General features: G+C 35.1%; 1 protein-coding gene across 1 annotated transcript in view; it reads left to right on the top strand.

Annotated features, from left to right (window-relative positions):
* The window catches only part of LOC148954296 (RING-type E3 ubiquitin-protein ligase PPIL2), an 87,044-nt gene that overhangs the window by 52,182 nt on the left and 21,722 nt on the right, over window positions 1-13,140 (top strand). The gene's annotated exons all lie outside the window — the stretch shown is intronic.

The following is a 13,140-nucleotide window of genomic DNA, read 5'->3' as shown; positions in this document are numbered from 1 at the left end:
AGTTTCATCAAGTTTAGTCCTACTAGTACAGGCAAATGGAGGTTTGACCCGAAACAAATTGCAACAGAAATGATTCTTACACCATCTTGTAGAGAAAAAAACTGAACAACATATCCATTTTTGCATATTCTGCAACGTAAAATAACCGTTTTTTGGCTTTTAATGCGATTAAAAAAAATATAATTTTAGTATCCGACCGTTTTTCTTGAAATGAAGTATGATTCTGATGCAGAATGACAAGCTGAGACAGAAAATGAAGTCAGATTGAGTGTCTGGTGTAAAACAAAAAAGTTTCACTATCATCAATATGCGTTGCGGTAATTTTTGTAAAGACAATCAATCGGCACTTGTTATTCAACAAATGATCGGTTGTTCGTAAAAATACCTGAACTAGGCACTAGTATAAGACACTTCGAAGGCTACGTAATGCAATAAAAATGAAAATCGTCACATTCATCACTCAGTGTTTTAAAGATTTCAAAGTTTATTCCCAAGATTTGACTGAGAAATCAATTAGACGAAGACCTCAAGTAATGCCAGAAAGTCGAGTAGAAAACTAGTTCCGGTCAGTGACAGTCATAACCTTTATTTAAATTCGCCATCTAACAGTCGAGTAATACTTTCCGGTGAATCTGCTAGTGTTCTGGTGAATGATTACCGTAGGTAAGAAGTCGGTTTTTATAATGGTGGTTCGGAACTGAATACTTTAAAATTTTAAATGATAAATTATCGTACTTTAATGCTTTGCGTCAAATTCTTTGATGTTTCATGTCAGTTTAAGTTTTTTATTTTTTTTTTTTTTTTTTTTTTTTATACAGCGACATCTATTGAGAAGACAAGCGTCTCCTGAAATACACCTTGTACCAACAGGTGACCTCATCATCACGACAGGTTAACTTGTATTGTGAGCCTGTGGTATTCTTCAGAGCTGTCAGGGACCAAACGATTGACGGATTAGGTACACAGGGCTGCCACAAAGTCCCTAAAAGGCCCTAAAATCGAGTGAATGTCCTTATTGGTCCCCTAAATTGATAAAGGTCCCTGAAGTCCCTTTTCTTGGTTTGGTTTGAAGCTCCATATCCTTCCTGTTGGGAACCTCTTCCCCCTTCCCTATATTTTTATTTTTTCGTTCACTCCTCGGCTCAATTATTATTGACTGAGTAAAATATTTGATTGAGTCTGACTATTCTGTGAAATCCGCAGACGGAATAGCATATGTATTAGGAAAAATGTTCAGAAATACAGTGGTCAAAAGCTTCTCCTTTGGGTGAACTAAGTTCACTATTTTTTAAACCGAAGAAGCTCTTGGACCCTATTTCCGGAAGATGAACCTTGATAAAGTCGGCAACAGTTAATATATTATCGAGTTTGACAAAACCCCTAGCTCAGAAAGTAAGGAAGAGCTTCAAATGAGAATCCGATTCTGGTCCGAAAAGATGAAACGAGTGGTAGAAAGACATCTGAAAACTGCATCTCTGTTCCAGCAGAAGGTAGTGCGAAAAAATGGAAACAAATAGGTTGTGTGTTCTAGTTACCGTACCCTTATCTCTTTCATCATATTTTTGTATCTTTTTTTTCGAAAGTAAAGCGTTCAGAAAAAAAAAGATAAAAGCTCCTCCCATGGCATGATGATTCTCAGATGGTCTGTTTCTTAAATATCACTTGGCCTCTCATCATGGAGAGATGTCTGCAAATGATGATTTCCATTTTTTTCCTTTGTCAAATGTCATTTGCTTTTGTGTCACTGCTTTTTCTTGCAAAAGCTTTCTGAAAACTGAATTTTGGGGTCCATTTTACGTCCAGAATAGTCCCTAGAGAGGTCCCTTTTTCGACTAAAAAGAGGTCCCCAAGTCCCTATTTTTCACCACTTGAACCTGTGGCAGCCCTGGTTACAGTACTCTATTTAACTCTTTTTTTTATACCGAGATGTCTACTCAGTTGGAGCACTGCAGAATCTGCAAAAGAAATGTCGAAGACGACTCACATTACACGATTATTACACAGAAAGGAGCTGCCGGAATTAACCAATCTAGTCAGATGTGAAGGGATACCGTTGTGGTCACTGCCGGACAGAAGGTCCATGAGTTATGCAGAAAAAATTATACACACAGGCGTAACGTTGACAATGACACTCAAAGGCGAAAGGATGAGTGGCTAGCTAAAATTTCCACTGCCAAGTGCGAGTTGCGGTCGAGTACTTCACAGTTCAGGTTTAACGAGTGTTGCTTGTTTTGTGGCTGCCCTGTTGACCTCTCAGCCTCACACCGGAAAGGCTCGGATGTTTTCTGCGTTCGGACCATAGACTTTGACAAAACAATTAAAGAAACATGCGAACTGAGAAATGATGACTGGGCAGTTAGTGTTTTCCGAAGGATATGCACCGTCCCAGACCTTCATGCCGCTGATGCCGTGTACCATCAGCTTTGCAGCAATAACTTTCGGACAAGCCGAGGGATTCCATTCAAATACGAGAACATGAACTGCAAGCCTGAGAAAAAGAGAAGAAGGTCAGGCAGACCAGAGGACGAGGTGAAAACGGATGCTTTCATAAAAGCGATGCAGTTTCTTGAAAGGAATGACGAAGAACAGACAACAGTCAGTGATGTAGTTCAAAAGATGCGTGACGCTCTTGCAGTGGATGTTGAACCTTACGGCATTGTTTATATAAAGAAAAAGATTCTCGAGCACTTCGGTACTAGAATTCTCATCTCGACTGTCGACGGAAAGTCGAATGTAGTGACTTTCACGGATACTGCGTCATCAATCTTAAATCAGTATCATGTGGAAGCAAGATCTGCAGATCCCGAGAAGGAAAAAGCACAGTTGCTTTGCGCTGCAGCGAAACTGTTGAAAAACGACATAAAAGGCCTACAGACAAACAAAGACGACTACGACGTTTTAGAAAAACTGTCAACCACTTCAGAAGCTGTGAACTTTGTACCTGACAGCTTCATACTTTTTCTTCGGGAAATATTTGTTGGGAAGACCGTAGACCTCAAGATTGCTAGTATTGGTCATGCGATCATACAAGCAATGTGTTCCAACTCCCCAAAAATAGCAGCTAGACCACAAGCTGTAATTGCACCTCTGCAAATAGGTCTGGGTGTACAAATCGACAGCAAAAATGATGAAGAGAACCTAGAACCCTAGTCGTTAATCCATTCCAAATGAAGAAGTTGTGAAACTAGTCGGAATCTGATTCTCTATTTTGTATTTTTTATAAGATTGATTATATTTAATAGACTGTGAAGATTAGACACTATGGGTTGACCCTAAATAGTATACGAAGAGTGTTTTAAGTGTGATTTACGATACTGACCACTGAAAATCAGTTTGGTTTGTAATTCACTTTCCCTAATTATTTTTAAAAAAAATGTAGATCATTCATTAATGATTACGATTTTTTTCTGGTTCAGTGAACAACCTATTTGATTCTATTTTCGGTATATGGGAAGACCGTAGACCTCAAGATTGCTAGTATTGGTCATGCGATCATACAAGCAATGTGTTCCAACTCCCCAAAAATAGCAGCTAGACCACAAGCTGTAATTGCACCTCTGCAATTAGGTCTGGGTGTACAAATCGACAGCAAAAATGATGAAGAGAACCTAGAACCCTAGTCGTTAATCCATTCCAAATGAAGAAGTTGTGAAACTAGTCGGAATCTGATTCTCTATTTTGTATTTTTTATAAGATTGATTCTATTTAATAGACTGTGAAGATTAGACTCTATGGGTTGACCCTAAATAGTATACTAAGAGTGTTTTAAGTGTGATTTACGATACTGACCACTGAAAACCAGTTCGGTTTGTAATTCACTTTCCCTAATTATTTTCCTAAAAAAAATATAGATCATTCATTAATGATTACGATTTTTTTTTGGTTCAGTGAACAACCTATTTGATTCTATTTTCGGTCTCAGCTCGTGATTCTACGTCAGAACCACACTTTCATTCAAGAAAATCGGGCTACAACGAAAAGTGTATTTTTTAGGCGAAAAAATACCGTTACTTTTTGTATGGTGCTTCTTACGCTAAATCCGACTTCGTTTTCGGTCTCGCCATGTTATTTTGGGTTAGAATCATACTTCAGTTCAAGAAAAACCGATGTCCACGAAAATTGCGATTTTTATTCGAATAACGGAAAAAAATAGCATTAAAAGCCAAAAAATGGTTATTTTGCGTCGACTCAGAATATGCGAAAATTGATATGTTGTTCATTTTTTTTTTCTCTACAAGATGGTGTAAAAATCATTTCTGTTGCAATTTGTTTCGGGTCGACCTCTTTTTGGAGCTCATTTTCCTGTACTATACCCATCAAAAGCTACGCGCCTGAGAAAATTTGCCTGATTTTCGAAAAAAGGGGAAAACACCCCCAAAAAGTTATAGAACCTTAATGAAAATCACACCATCAGAATCAGCGTATCAGAGAACCCTACTGTAGAGGTTTCAAGCTCCTATCTGAAAAAATGTGGAATTTGTAATTTTTGCCAGAAGAAAGATCACGGATACGTTTTTTTTTTTTTTTTTTTTTTTTTTTTTTTTTTTTTTTTCAGGGCTGATCGTATCGACCCAGTGGTCCTTGAATATCGTGGGAGGGCTCATTCAAACGGAAATTAAAAGTTCTAGTGCCCTTTTTAAGTGACCAAAAAGAATGGAGGGCAACTAGGCCCCCTCCTATGCTCATTTTTTCCCAAAGTCACCCGATCAAAATTTTAAATATCTATTTTGTTCAGCTTGGTCGAAAATATCATAACTATGTTTTTTAGGCTGACTTTATCCCCCAAAGTCCCTGGGGAAAGGACTAAAGTTATGAACTTTACCCAATGTTTACATATAGTAGGCCTATTGGTTATTGGGAAATATACAGACGTGTTCAGGGGAGATTTTTTCTGGTTGTGGGAGGGGGGTCAGGAGTTATGTGGGTGGATCTTTTCATGGTGGAAGGGACATTGCTATGAAGGGGGCACCGGATTTCCCAGCATTATTTAAAAAAACAGTCAAAAATTAAATAAAAAAATAGTTCTTCAACTGAAAGTAAGTAGCAACATCAAAGCTTAAAACGAACAGAAATTACTGCGTATATGATTGGGTCCACCCCCTAGTCAATACCTCGCTCTTTAAGCCAAAGATTTTTTAGTACTTTCATAAGAGCTATTTATTCTAATTAACGGCCTTTGTCATTAAGGGGTTATTTTTAAAGAATTTGAACAAAATTTGAAGTTTTGCTTAAAGGGCGAGGTATTGACTCCAGGGGGCGAACCCCCTAATACGTATTAAATATGAACCCCCTAATACGTATTAAAAATATATGAGTATAGAAGTTCGTTACGTAAGTTAATTCGTAAGTTACGTATATTTATTACCAATAAAAACGTTCGTAAATAAAATTAAAAAAATTAAATAACTTTCGAGGAAGCCATTTAACCAAATAAAAGTAAAATGAATATGCAAATTTTGTTTTAATTATTCATGTACGGTGAGCCAAAATAAAAACCTGCATTAATTCAAAAACGTTCAAAAATTAAATAAAAAAACAAGTTTTTTTTTTAACTGAAAGTAAGGAGCGACATTAAAACTTAAACCGAACAGAAATTATTCCGTATATGGAAGGGAATGTCCCCTCCTCGACGCTTCGCTCTTTACGCTAAAGTTTTCTACTGTTTTAAAAAAAAGTTGTGAGAAAGAGTCTAACTATAGCGTAAAGAGCAAGGTGTTGAGGAGGGGACAGCCCCTTTCATATACGGAATAATTTCTGTTCGTTTTAATTTTCAATGTCGCTCCTTACTTTCAGTTAAAAAAACTTGTTTTTTTTATTTAATTTTATATATAAAAGATAAGTATATATATAAGATTTGTGTATGTTAAGTTATGCATCTTTAGCAAATTAGGAATAACCGGGAATTCAATCGTTGACGAAAAAGACCCCCACCTGCAACTACGCAGTTTATGGTGGCAAATTGAAACATTAAAAATTAAATTAAACATTAAGCAAATTAAAAAAAAACAATAAAGACAAAATTAAAAAGCCTGAGGGGCCTAAGTCCGCTTAGGCCAAATTTGCAGCATGAAGAAGAAAAAAAAGCTTTAATCTATTTTCTGGAAGTCCATCCCCTGAAGAATTTATCGAAGGCTCGTCCATCTTCTCTGATGGATTTATTTAGAGCCCTTAGTTTACTCTATTGAAAACTTGTTTTTCTCTATAAGGAAATAATCATTTGGGTGCAGAAATAGAGTGTGTTTTAATACAAAACAAAATAAAAGTGCTTATTGGATCTCGTCAGTCTTAAAAGCAGAAATTCTTTTAGGGAGGGGATTCACTTTTTTTGGAGGGGAGGGGATCTAAAAATTTACAGAAGTGGCGAATTATGAGGGTGTACCGTATGTCCTTCCCTATATGCATTCCTGTGTGCACTCGTGGATGACAACTTCTTGGAAATTGCAGCGTTTGTTATGACAACGTAGAGGAAGAAGAGAAGAGATAGATAAGAAGAGATAACCTGTAAATACTAATATTTTTCGTTATACAAATTAATCATAATAGAATTATCTTATATTTACCGGTGCCATATGATCTTTGTATCCTATATTTATTGCTGCATTCAAGAACACAACAACACATGGCTGTGTTTAATTGCTATGGCATCTTGTGGAACCAATAGTTCACCTAAATAACTATTGCCGTGACCTTTACTGCAAGAAAACAACCAGTTACCGGTTGCAAAATGTGATTTTACACATATTCTACGCTATCCAGTATATTACCTCTCTATTCATAAATCCATGTAATTTTTGATTCCATGTAAGGAATCAAGTGAAGTATCTTGCCTCTACCTTATCTACACCTGCTCTGCTCGTTTCAGCACATATTGTATGTCCAGTTTATTTGACGTCGTTCCCTTTAATTTTATCACACTTTTTTGCATATTTTGTTTTAATTTGCAAATTAAAAAATAAGAAAGATGAGTGATAGCTCAGTAAAAAAAAATCTAAAACCATATTGCACCAAAATGATTAGGACAGTGCAGATGAAAACCTTATATGGTTTTTTTGTCTATATTTAAAAACTTTAAAAACATACCAAAATTAATATAAAAAAAATAACAGGTTCTCTGATGAAAGTAAAGAGTGAAGTTGAAACTTAAAACGGGCAAAAAATATTGCTTCGCAGTTTATGCAACATATTTTTGAAAAACAGTTTCGAATAAAATGGCTCATGATGTACTGGTTCATGATTTTATTAGCTAATTAAGTTGATCTAGACTTGATATTTTTGAGACGACCTTGAGAGACATTTTAGAAATCGTAGTTTTCGGGTATAAATAGAACTCTATGGGCCAAGGGGGCAGAAAATGTCCCTATTTTGGTATTCTTGGTATATCAACTTTTAAGAAGAGGAAAAAAACAAATTCCAGTCGCATTCTATTGCTAAAAGCAGATTACGCTTCCACTGTACTACTACTACTACTAACAACTCACCGCAGCACCAAGCCGGCTGAGGCCGACACAGCTACGCACGCTGATCCTACATCCCAATCTATTCAAAGCCTCTCTCTTTACACCTTCCCAGGAAGTTCCCATTTCCTTTAAACCTTTCTTTATGACATCCTTCTGCCCCAACCGCGGACGACCTGATTTCCGTTTATCCCTAGACAGTAGGCCGAAAAGGACAATCTTTGGCAATCTGTCATCCTTCATTCGCAGAACGTGCCCTAGATGGTGGCCAGCGTTTACCCCCCCCCCCGGAAGATAACCCCCGGAAAATACCCCCCCCCCGCGGAAAATACCCCATTTGGCTGTGATAATTAAAAGTGAGGGCCTTTTCAGGAGAGCCAAAAAAAACAGTAAAAAGTTTGTCGGTTGTGGTCGCTCTGAAGGATGACACTAATAGAGATAAAGGGAACATTTTCCAAATCAACTTGTTATGCTCTTTAAAGTGGTATAAATTAAATTCAAATATTCCGAGCGAATTCCAAATCATTCCATTTTATGGAGGATGCGTCCTTTTTTCTATAGATAAGATAATCCTCTTCTGTCGAAAGTATTCTGAGCGAATTCAAAATTAATCCGTTTTTGGTGTATGTCTCCTTTTTCCTTGACAAACAAAGAAGACAAATGCAATTATAGCTCCATGAGATAATCCTCTTTTGTCAAACCTTTTTATTTTCTTAACGGTACAAGACAGGACAATTTTGACTGCATCATTTGAATCCTCGTGATGAGTTACCCACTACCCATATATAGCTCATTTTTGACCAAAATGGCATATGTCGCAGTTTTAATTATAATAGCCGAATTGTGTACAGATTTACTTTGAATGTGCGATCTTCATCTGACTTAAAGTGTTTGCGTAACTAAGGCCTCCCTTTTCAATTGTTGCGAACTATTTTCTATTCGCTGGCAAGAAGGAAACATCCAGGATTTTTGAGTAGAGATGCTCGTCTGGATTTGAGGACTCCCCTGTACCAAACAGGTTTTTCTGGTAGTCCTATTCTACAGGTCATTACACCTTTGCCAAGAGACGGGTTTTCTATTGTGACATCGATTTTTTGGAGGTCATACTCATGGATACATGTTTATTTTTTTTTTTTTTTTTAAACGTATTTTTTAAATGAAGTCCATAGCACTTTGCAGAAACCCGTGAATGTAGGACTGAAAGTCCAATTACTAATCAAGTTAGTGTGACCGCCATTTTTGATCTGGTTAAGTGGGTATAATCTGGTTTTGTTTGTTATTGCGAGAGGATTACTCAATTTACATCTTAGTGGTAACTGAGCAATGACTAAAGGAACATTTGAAGGTGGAGAAAAAAAAAGGAGTAATTAGAGTTTGGATAATTTTAACAAGAAATGACCGAAAAGTGTTTTGGAGGAGATGGAATGAATGTGTACTGTATAATACACAAGTGATAATTTGCACAGTGTTGTCAATTTTAAATAGTTTAGAAATAAAAAAAATTAACAAGAAATGGCTGAAAAGAGTTTTGAGGGAGTTGAGTTGCACGAGGGTTGACTTGCACGAGGGTTCAGGTACATACGGATTCAGTTACACGGGGATTAGTTACATGGGGTCGAGTAGCACGGAGGTTCAGTTGTACGGGGTTTCGCTTATATAGGGGTTCAGTTACATGGGGGGTTCAGTTGCACGGGGCGTATCCCTTTTTCGAAAATCAGGCTCCCTGTTTTCAAAATCCCTTTTTCTTCTAAGGCTTGGAGCATTTGGTGGCTAGATATTAAACGTAATGAAATTTATATAATTGCAATCTGCATAAAAACCTAATTCCTGTTAATTGTTATCAAAATTCCATTTTTGAGCTTTGGTTACAATTGAGCTAACTCGATCCTTCATTAAAATTTAACACTATGAATTATTTGATAAAACTTATTGGGCTAACGTCCTATTTTTAATTAACCCTGTAGCAAGCCGGAGTTTTTGAAGCACGATTCACGCTATTAAAGCTTAGTATTTCTGAGTCCAGTTGAAATGTGCACTATTTTAGAAAATTCTCTTTTTGGGGGAAGCTTTTGGTTCCTTTACGTGTACGTAAAGGACTGAAATACCCTTACAGGAACTAGAACTTTTTATCTTCCGTGAAAATATTCACAAGTATTGTATTACTTTTTCTATCTTCCACCGAAAAATTTAGAATTGAACTTTAAATTTATTTATGTCTTTGTGAAATAAAGAACTTAAGTGGAAGATTTTTATTTTCTCTGGATAAATTAGAATTGAATTGTGTTCTTTGGTAAAATTCAGTAGGGAACTTGAACTTTCCTTGACTTCGTTGAGAAAATTTTAAATTGAACTTTAAATTTTTTCATCTCTTTGAGAAAAGTCGGAACTTAATTTAAGAAAATTTAGAATTAAAGTGAAACTTTCTATCTTCACAGAAAATAATCACAATAATAGTATAACTTTTCCTATCTTCTATGGAAAAATTAGAACTGAACTTTAATTTTTTTATGTGTTGGTGAACTTAAAACTGACGTGGAAGTTTCACCTACGAAATACTAAGAAACCTTAGCTCAGAAAAGTCTGAAATATCCAACTACTCATCCCAAACTAGAATTTCCAGTCAAATGAGCCGTCTTAGGATATTTTGGTACAACTAGGTCGATAGACCAAAAATATTTAAATTCTTGATTATATAATTCAGTCACTTTTACAGAAACTGTACATTTTTGTTACCAAATTCTGGTCTAGATTTCATTTTTACAGAAACTGTACATTTTTCTTACCAAATTCTGGTCTAGATTTACCTTTGATTAGGGAAGCTATAAGAAAACTTGCTAGTTTGAAGTTCTTTGGTGAAATTCAGTAGGGAACTTGAACTTTTCTTCACTTCATCGAGAAAATTTAAAATTGAACTAGAGCTTTTTATATTCCCTGACAATATTCACAAGTATGGTATTACTTTTTCTATCTTCCACTGAAAAATTTAGAATTGAACTTTAAATTTATTTATGTCTTTGTGAAACAAAGAACTTAAGTGGAAGATTTTTATTTTCTCTGGATAAATTAGAATTGAATTGTGTTCTTTGGTAAAATTCAGTAGGGAACTTGAACTTTCCTTGACTTCATTGAGAAAATTTTAAATTGAACTTTAAATTTTTTCATCTCTTTAAGAAAAGTCGGAACTGAATTTAAGAAAATTTAGAATTAAAGTGAAACTTTCTATCTTCACAGAAAATAATCACAATAATAGTATAACTTTTCCTATCTTCTATGGAAAAATTAGAACTGAACTTTAAATTTTTTATGTGTTGGTGAACTTAAAACTGACGTGGAAGCTTCACCTACGAAATACTAAGAAACCTTAGCCCAGAAAAGTCTGAAATATCCAACTACTCATCCCAAACTAGAATTTCCAGTCAAATGAGCCCTCTTATGATATTTTGGTACCACTAGGTCGATAGACCAAAAATATTTTCAATACACACACGCAAAAACTCACACACACACACACACATAAAAACTTACACACACATAAAAACTTACACACTCACACACACACACACACACACACACAAAAAACTTACACACGCACACAAAAACTTACACAAAAACAAAAACATCTTTGCTAGAAAACTACTCTACGTGAACCTAGATCAACCCAAAAAAAAAGTTTTTGTCACTCTAATAAGTTTATCGCTAGACATAGCTTTACAGAAAATTTATGTTTGAACAATTATTCGTTATTATTTCACCTCATGTTTTATTTAGTCAAGTAGCTCTTTACTTTTAGTTGAAAAATGTCCTCTTGTGGGTTGTGGAAAAAGAAAAGTTTTTTGTCACTCTAATAAGTCTATCGCGTAAGGAACAACACCGCCGAATCTGAAGGTCTGATTTACATTCAGATTTATTGACTTTTGGGGGGGAGTGTTTCTCCCTTTTTTGAAAACCAGGCTCCCTGTTTTCAAAGTCCCTTTTTCTTCTGAGGCTTGGAGCATTTGGTGGCTAGATATTAAACGTAATGAAATTTATATAATTGCAATCTGCATAAAAACGAACTTGAACATTCCTTGACTTCGTTGAGAAAATTTTAAATTGAACTCTAAAGTTTTTCATCTCTTTGAGAAAAGTCGGAACTGAATTTAAGAAAATTTAGAATTAAAGTGAAACTTTCTATCTTCATAGAAAATAATCACAATAATAGTATAACTTTTCCTATCTTCTATGGAAAAATTAGAACTGAACTTTAAATTTTTTATGTGTTGGTGAACTTAGAACTGACGTGGAAGCTTCACCTACGAAATACTAAGAAACCTTACCTCAGAAAAGTCTGAAATATCCAACTACTCATCCCAAACTAGAATTTCCAGTCAAATGAGCCCTCATAGGATATATTGATACCACTAGGTCGATAGACCAAAAATATTTAAATTCTTAATTATGTAATCCAGTCACTTTTACAGAAACTGTACATTTTTGTTACCAAACTCTGGTCTAGATTTCATTTTTAAAGAAATTGTACATTTTTCTTAACAAATTCTGGTCTAGATATGCCCTTGATTAGGGAAGCTGTAAGAAAACTTGCTAGTTCGAAGTTCTTTGGTAAAATTCAGTAGGGAACTTGAACTTTTCTTCACTTCATTGAGAAAATTTAAAATTGAACTAGAACTTTTTATCTTCCGTGAAAATATTCACAAGTATGGTATTACTATTTCTATCTTCCACTGACAAATTTAGAATTGAACTTTAAATTTCTTTATGTCTTTGTGAAATAAAGAACTTAAGTGGAAGATTTTTATTTTCTCTGGATAAATTAGAATTGAATTGTGTTCTTCGGTAAAATTCAGTAGGGAACTTGAACTTTCCTTGACTTCGTTGAGAAAATTTTAAATTGAACTTTAAATTTTTTTATCTCTTTGAGAAAAGTCGGAACTGAATTTAAGAAAATTTAGAATTAAAGTGAAACTTTCTATCTTCATAGAAAATAATCACAATAATAGTATAACTTTTCCTATCTTCTATGGAAAAATTAGAGCTGAACTTTAAATTTTTTATGTGTTGGTGAACTTAAAACTGACGTGGAAGCTTCACCTACGAAATACTAAGAAACCTTAGCTCAGAAAAGTCTGAAATATCCAACTACTCATCCCAAACTAGAATTTCCAGTCAAATGAGCCCTCTTAGGATATTTTGCTACCACTAGGTCGATAGACCAAAAATATTTTGAATACACACACGCAAAAACTCACACATACACACACACAGAAACTTACACACACACATAAAAACTTACACACACACACACACAAAAACTTACACAAACACAAAAACATCTTTGCTAGAAAACTACTCTACGTGAACCTAGATCAACCCAAGAAAAAAGTTTTTGTCACTCTAATAAGTTTATCGCTAGACATAGCTTTATAGAAAATTTAAGTTTGAACAATTATTCGTTATTATTTCACCTCGTGTTTGATTTAGTCTAGTAGCTCTTTACTTTTAGTTGAAAAATGTCCTCTTGTGGGTTGTGGAAAAAAAAAAGTTTTTTGTCACTCTAATAAGTCTATCGCGTAAGGAACAACACCGCCGAATCTGAAGGTCTGATTTACATTCAGATTTATTGACTTTTTTTTTTGGGGGGGGGTGTTTTCTCCTTTTTCGAAAATCAGGCTCCCTGTTTTCAAAATCC

The sequence above is a fragment of the Artemia sp. Qi Xiang Cuo genome, chromosome 3 (genome assembly GCF_049724085.1).
Source record: "Artemia sp. Qi Xiang Cuo chromosome 3, ASM4972408v1, whole genome shotgun sequence".
Taxonomy (NCBI): Eukaryota; Metazoa; Arthropoda; class Branchiopoda; order Anostraca; family Artemiidae; genus Artemia; species Artemia sp. Qi Xiang Cuo.
The sequence above is the reverse complement of the archived record's forward strand: the minus strand, read 5'-3'. Positions and strand labels throughout refer to the sequence as shown.